This window comes from Spinacia oleracea, unplaced genomic scaffold (assembly GCF_020520425.1).
Source record: "Spinacia oleracea cultivar Varoflay unplaced genomic scaffold, BTI_SOV_V1 SOVchr0_143, whole genome shotgun sequence".
Lineage (NCBI taxonomy): Eukaryota > Viridiplantae > Streptophyta > Magnoliopsida > Caryophyllales > Amaranthaceae > Spinacia > Spinacia oleracea.
The window spans coordinates 11,428-17,500 of NW_026614471.1; positions in this window are offsets into that span (position 1 = coordinate 11,428).

A 6,073-nucleotide genomic window follows, 5' to 3' on the forward strand; every position below is an offset into this window, starting at 1 on the left:
ATACAATTTTATGTTTAAAATTAGTAAAGCATATGAATTTATTGGTTTGAGTAGGGAGCGCCTTTAGTCATAAACTCTTGATTAGGTCTACAAATCCTTAAGGTTAAAACAACTCGATTAGAATTAATAAGGACTGAATAATTGGTAGATTATTGGTGCCCTTGATTAATTGCTGCAAATGTTTACGTGATGCATAATGTGTTTTACTAACCAGCTATGTGGGCCATTCATGATAATGAATGGTGAATGGTATATATTGTATATGTACTGTTTTGCAGGTTATGAAGTGACTAGTATGGCCCAAATAGGATAGAAAATATGGTCTGCGTACCATTAATTTGAATGTAATTGGTCTAAAGTACCAAAGTTATTTTTCAATTCAAATATGGTCTGCGAACCATCAAATAGTTGTAATTAGTTATAGCTTATCCTATTTGAAGAAAATGGTGCCTCCCACGGAGATTTTCAAGACGGACTTTGAAGTCAAAGCTTCAAGATGAAGTCGGGCCATACTAGATCACAAATATCTTATGCATGTTTTAAGTTATTTATTGCTTTTAAATATGTCTTAAATGCATGAGATCATAAGCTTGATTATGTTGCATGATTAAGGATTTTAGTTCACTAAATCTAACCAACATAGTAAGAGCCTTAAGTTCCAAACTTAAAAATTGAGTTAAAAGGTGCCATGCCAAAATATACACTTGCTTGGATATCCTTTACATCAATCTAGTAATAGTTTTCGCTCAGCGAGGTGTACTTATGGTCCTAAAGGGGCAAGGTACACAAATAATTGTGAGTACATGTTAGTTTTGGTGAAACTCAACGATATAAGAAGGAGTCCTTTTATGTCGTGGCAAATTCGATAGGTTTACCTAATAAGTTCTTAGACGTACCTATCAACCAAGAATAGTTTCTAGACTATTAGCAAAAGGCTTTGCTTACCTAAGATGTTTCTAGGATTAAGTCGACAAACTGTGCTTAGTTCTTCAATGATTTTAGAGATCTTGGAATCATTTTATTCACACCTGCGGAACACATAACTTGAATAAAATGCTTAATAAACATTAGAATTATGCATGATGCTAGAATTTAAGTTTATTAAGAGACACCTGTGAATGGTTATTTATTTGTTTATTCTTTCATTGTAGTTTTTATATGGCAAACAAACAATTCATTCAACATCTCGATCAATTCTCGAAAGGAGAAGTGAACGGGAAAAACTTCCTTGACTGGCAAAGGAACTTGCAAATAGTTCTTATGCAGGAAGAAAGGCAGTATGTCCTAGATGAGGCGATGCCCGAAGCTCCAGGCGACGGGATCACTCGGCAGCCCTCAATCGTTGGATTGATGCCAACAAGGATGTGAAATGTCTAATGCTCGCCACTATGAGTGCGATCTGCAGAACAATTCATCAACTCAGATGCTTTCACAATCATCAGTGAGTTGAAGACCATGTTCCAAGATCTGGCTCGAGTCGAAGATTCGAGACTCATAGGCAAATTCTTGAGACCAAGCTTAAGAAAGGCGAGCCCGTAAGTCCACATGTTCTCAAAATGATTGGACTCATTGAGAATATGAGTCGGCTGGATCAGCAATTTTCTCAGGAAATGGCTATAGACACCATCCTCCATTCTCTTCATAGCGGGTATGATCAGTTCAAACTGAACTACAGTATGAATAGTCTGGACAAAACGCTCACTGAGCTTCACGGTATGCTGAAGACCGCTGAAAAGACGCTCAAAAGTGATAAGCAGGATGTGCTTATGGTGCGTGGGGGCAAGTTCAAGAAATCTGGAAAAGAGGAATGCTAAGAAAGGTGGCAACAAGGCCAGCCCAACTAAGCAAACTGGCGCCAAATCTGCAAAGAGGAAGGTCAGTCAACCCACTTCTGAATCCGAATGCTTCTACTGCAAGAAGAAGGGGCATTGGAAGAGAGATTGCTTGAAGCTAAAGGAAGATCAGAAGAACGGAACAGTCGTTCCATCTTCAGGTATTTTCGTTATAGACTGTATACTTGCTAATTCAACTTCTTGGGTATTAGATACAGGTTGTGGCTCACACTTATGTTCCAATCCACAGGGACTAAGAAGAAGTAGAAAGTTAAGCAAGGGTGAAGTCGACCTACGAGTGGGAAATGGAGCACGGATTGCTGCATTAGCTGTAGGAACTTACTATTTGTCGTTGCCCTCCGGGCTAGTTTTGGAACTGGAAGAATGTTTCCATGTTCCAAGTCTTACTAAAAACATCATTTCAGTTTCTTGCTTAGATGCTAAGGGATTTTCCTTTATAATAAAAGACAATAGTTGTTCGTTTTATTTTAAAGAGATGTTTTATGGATCTGCTAGATTAGTCAATGGACTTTATTTATTAGATCACGACAAACAAGTATATAACATAAATACCAAAAAGGCCAAAAGGATGATTCAGATCTCACCTATCTGTGGCATTGTCGATTAGGCCATATAAACTTGAAACGCTTAGAAAGACTTCAAAGGGAAGGAATTCTAGAACCATTTGACTTAGAGGATTATGGTAAATGCGAATCATGTTTACTTGGCAAAATGACAAAGCAACCTTTCTCTAAAGTTGGAGAAAGAGCAAATGAACTATTGGGTTTAATCCATACAGATGTATGTGGACCAATGAGTACAAATGCTAGAGGTGGTTTCAGCTACTTTATCACTTTCACTGATGACTTCAGTAGGTATGGTTATGTCTACCTAATGAAGCATAAGTCTGAATCCTTTGACAAATTCAAGGAATTTCAGAGTGAAGTAGAGAATCAATTAGGCAAGAAGATTAAGGCACTGCGGTCTGATAGAGGCGGTGAATATCTGAGCTATGAATTTGATGACCATCTGAAAGAATGTGGAATTCTATCAGAATTGACTCCTCCTGGAACACCACAATGGAACGGTGTGTCAGAACGGAGGAACAGAACCTTGCTAGACATGGTCAGGTCAATGATGGGTCAGGCCGAACTTCCATTAGAATTTTGGGGACATGCACTAAATACAGCTGCACTCACTATAAATAGAGCTCCGTCTAAAGCTGTCGAAAAGACTCCATACGAATTATGGTTTGGAAAGCCTCCAAATGTGTCTTTTCTTAAGATTTGGGGATGTGAAGTATACGTCAAACGATTAATTTCAGACAAACTTCATCCAAAATCTGACAAATGTATCCTTGTGGGCTATCCAAAGGAAACAAAGGGGTATTACTTCTACAATACATCTGAGAACAAAGTGTTTGTTGCTCGAGATGGTGTCTTTTTGGAGAAGGATCACATTTCCAAAATGACAAGTGGGAGAAAAGTAGACCTCGAAGAAATTCGAGTCGAACAACAAACTCTAGAGAATGCTCAAGATGACATTCAGGATGAAACTCAGAGATCTTTAGAAGAATCTGGTGAGAATCATGGTCAATCTAGAAATGTTACCCCGCGTAGATCGCAAAGATATAGATCTCAACCGGAAAGGTACTTAGGTATTTTGACGAACGAGAGCTATGACGTTCTATTACTTGAAAGTGATGAACCTGCGACTTACAAGCAAGCTATGACGAGCCCTAGCTCCAAGCAATGGCAAGAAGCCATGCAATCTGAATTAGACTCCATGTCTGAAAACCAAGTATGGGATTTGGTCGATTTGCCAGATGGCTACCAAGCCATTGGAAGCAAATGGGTTTTCAAACTGAAAAAGGACAAGGATGGGAAACTTGAAGTTTTCAAAGCTAGATTGGTTGCAAAAGGTTACAGGCAAGTCCACGGTGTGGATTACGATGAAACCTTTTCACCAGTTGCAATGCTAAAGTCTATTCGAATAATGTTAGCAATAGCTGCATATTACGATTACGAAATATGGCAGATGGATGTCCAAAACTGCTTTCTTAAACGGCGTTTTAACAGAAACTGTGTTTATGACACAGCCTGAAGGTTTTTGAGGATCCAAAGAATGCTAAAAAGGTATGCAAGCTTAAAGAAATCAATCCTACGGATTGAAGCAGGCATCCAGGAGCTGGAATATACGTTTTGCTGAAGCGGTCAGTGACTTTGGTTCATAAGAACGCAGACGAATTTGTGTATACAAGGAAGGTCAGTGGGAGCAAAATTGCTTTCCTGTATTATATGTCGACGACATATTGCTTATCGGAATGACATTCCTATGTTGAACTCTGTCAAGATTTGGCTTGGGAATGTTTTTCGATGCAAGGAATCTAGGAGAAGCACAGTACATATTGGGCATCAAGATTTACAGAGATAGATCTAAAAGAGATTGGACTTAGTCAAAGCACTTATATCAATAAGGTGCTTGATATGGTTCAAGATGGCGGACTCCAAGCGAAGGCTACCTACCCATGTCCATGGAATGACTCTAAGCAAGACTCAGTGCCCAAAACACTTGATGAGCGTAGCCGAATGAATGGGATTCCATATGCATCATTGATTGGTTCAATAATGTCTGCTATGATATGTACACGCCCGGATGTTGGTACGCACTCGTGCTACGAGCAGATTACCAGTCAGACCCAGGAGAGGCGCATTGGACTGCTGCCAAGAACATTCTGAAGTCCCTGAAAGGCACAAAGATGACTTCCTGGTCTATGGTGGAGATATGAATTAATTGTTAAAGGCTATACGGACGCAAGTTTCCAAACCGACAAAGATGATTTCAGATCACGTCTGGGTTTGTCTTCTGCCTCAACGGAGGAGCAGTAAGCTGGAAAAGTGCTAAGCAAAGCACCATTGCGGATTCTACAACTGAAGCGGAGTACATTGCTGCCCATGAAGCAGCAAAGGAGCTATATGGCTAAGGAAGTTTCATAGGAGAACTTGGTGTAGTCCCCTCCATTAAAGGACCAATAGCCCTGTATTGTGATAATAACGGAGCTATTGCTACAGGCAAAGAGCCTAGACACCACCAGAGAGTCAAGCATGTACTTCGTAGATTTCACCTTCTACGAGAGTTCGTTGAAAGAAAAGAAGTCGAGATAAGCAAATTGGAACTGATGACAACATATCAGATCCATTAACTAAACCTCTGCCGCAAGCGAAGCACAACTCGCACACTGCAGCTATGGGAATCAAGCATATTGGAGAATGGCTTTGATGTCTCTGTTTAATGTTTTAAAGTTTTAGAGTTTAAATCTTTGTAAAACACTTATTGGTTAATCATTCACAATAAATGAAAGGAATTCATTTTTCCATTTAATTCGTGGTTTATTAAATGATGAGTCCCTTCAACTTGACGATATATTCAAGATAGACTGTCAGGACCAGTCCTGTGACTAAGAAATGTCTATCAAGTGAACTTGAATGTCAAAGGTTGAAAATGGTCCCTAATCGGAGTTTTCTATAAAATGGACGCATAGAAAACGTTAGACGATTAGAATGCAAGATGACTAGTAGTTCTGTTTCTTGAACTATGTGGACATGGCAATGTCATAATCATTTGCATAGATACTTACTTTGGGAAGACTAGTATCGGACAAGACCTATGAAACTTTACTGTAAGAGATGAAAGTCTGTCATAAGTAAATTTCATTAAATTATTAGACACTAAATCCTCAATACCTGAGTGATTTGAGATTACTTGTTTGAGAACTGGTTGCTTTGACGTTGACCAACCGTCGCACCGTAAAAGGAGGCTATAAAGGCAACGCTCAGGTAATCACCTATCAAACGAAGTCTAATCTCAAGATCGCAAGATTGGGATTGTCCTCCCATAAATCGGGAATGAGATGCTTAAAAGTTGTACAAGGCCACTCGGAGAGCTAGAAACTGTGAAATGCATGGCCGTGCTCGGATGAATCATAGGCTATGATTATCTGTTTATTTGATCAGTTGAACTCTGAAACCGAGGAACACCTCTGGACATAATAAGGATGACAACTCTTACCTTATGTTCAAGAGCAAGCATCGAGCGACAAAGGAATTAGGAAATGCACACTTGTCCCTAAGGACAAGTGGGAGACTGAAGGAAATAATGCCCTTGGTCCAAGTATGCATTCTATGTTAAGTCTAATAAATGCGGTTCAGTATTAATTAACAAGTTAATAATTCAGTGAGATC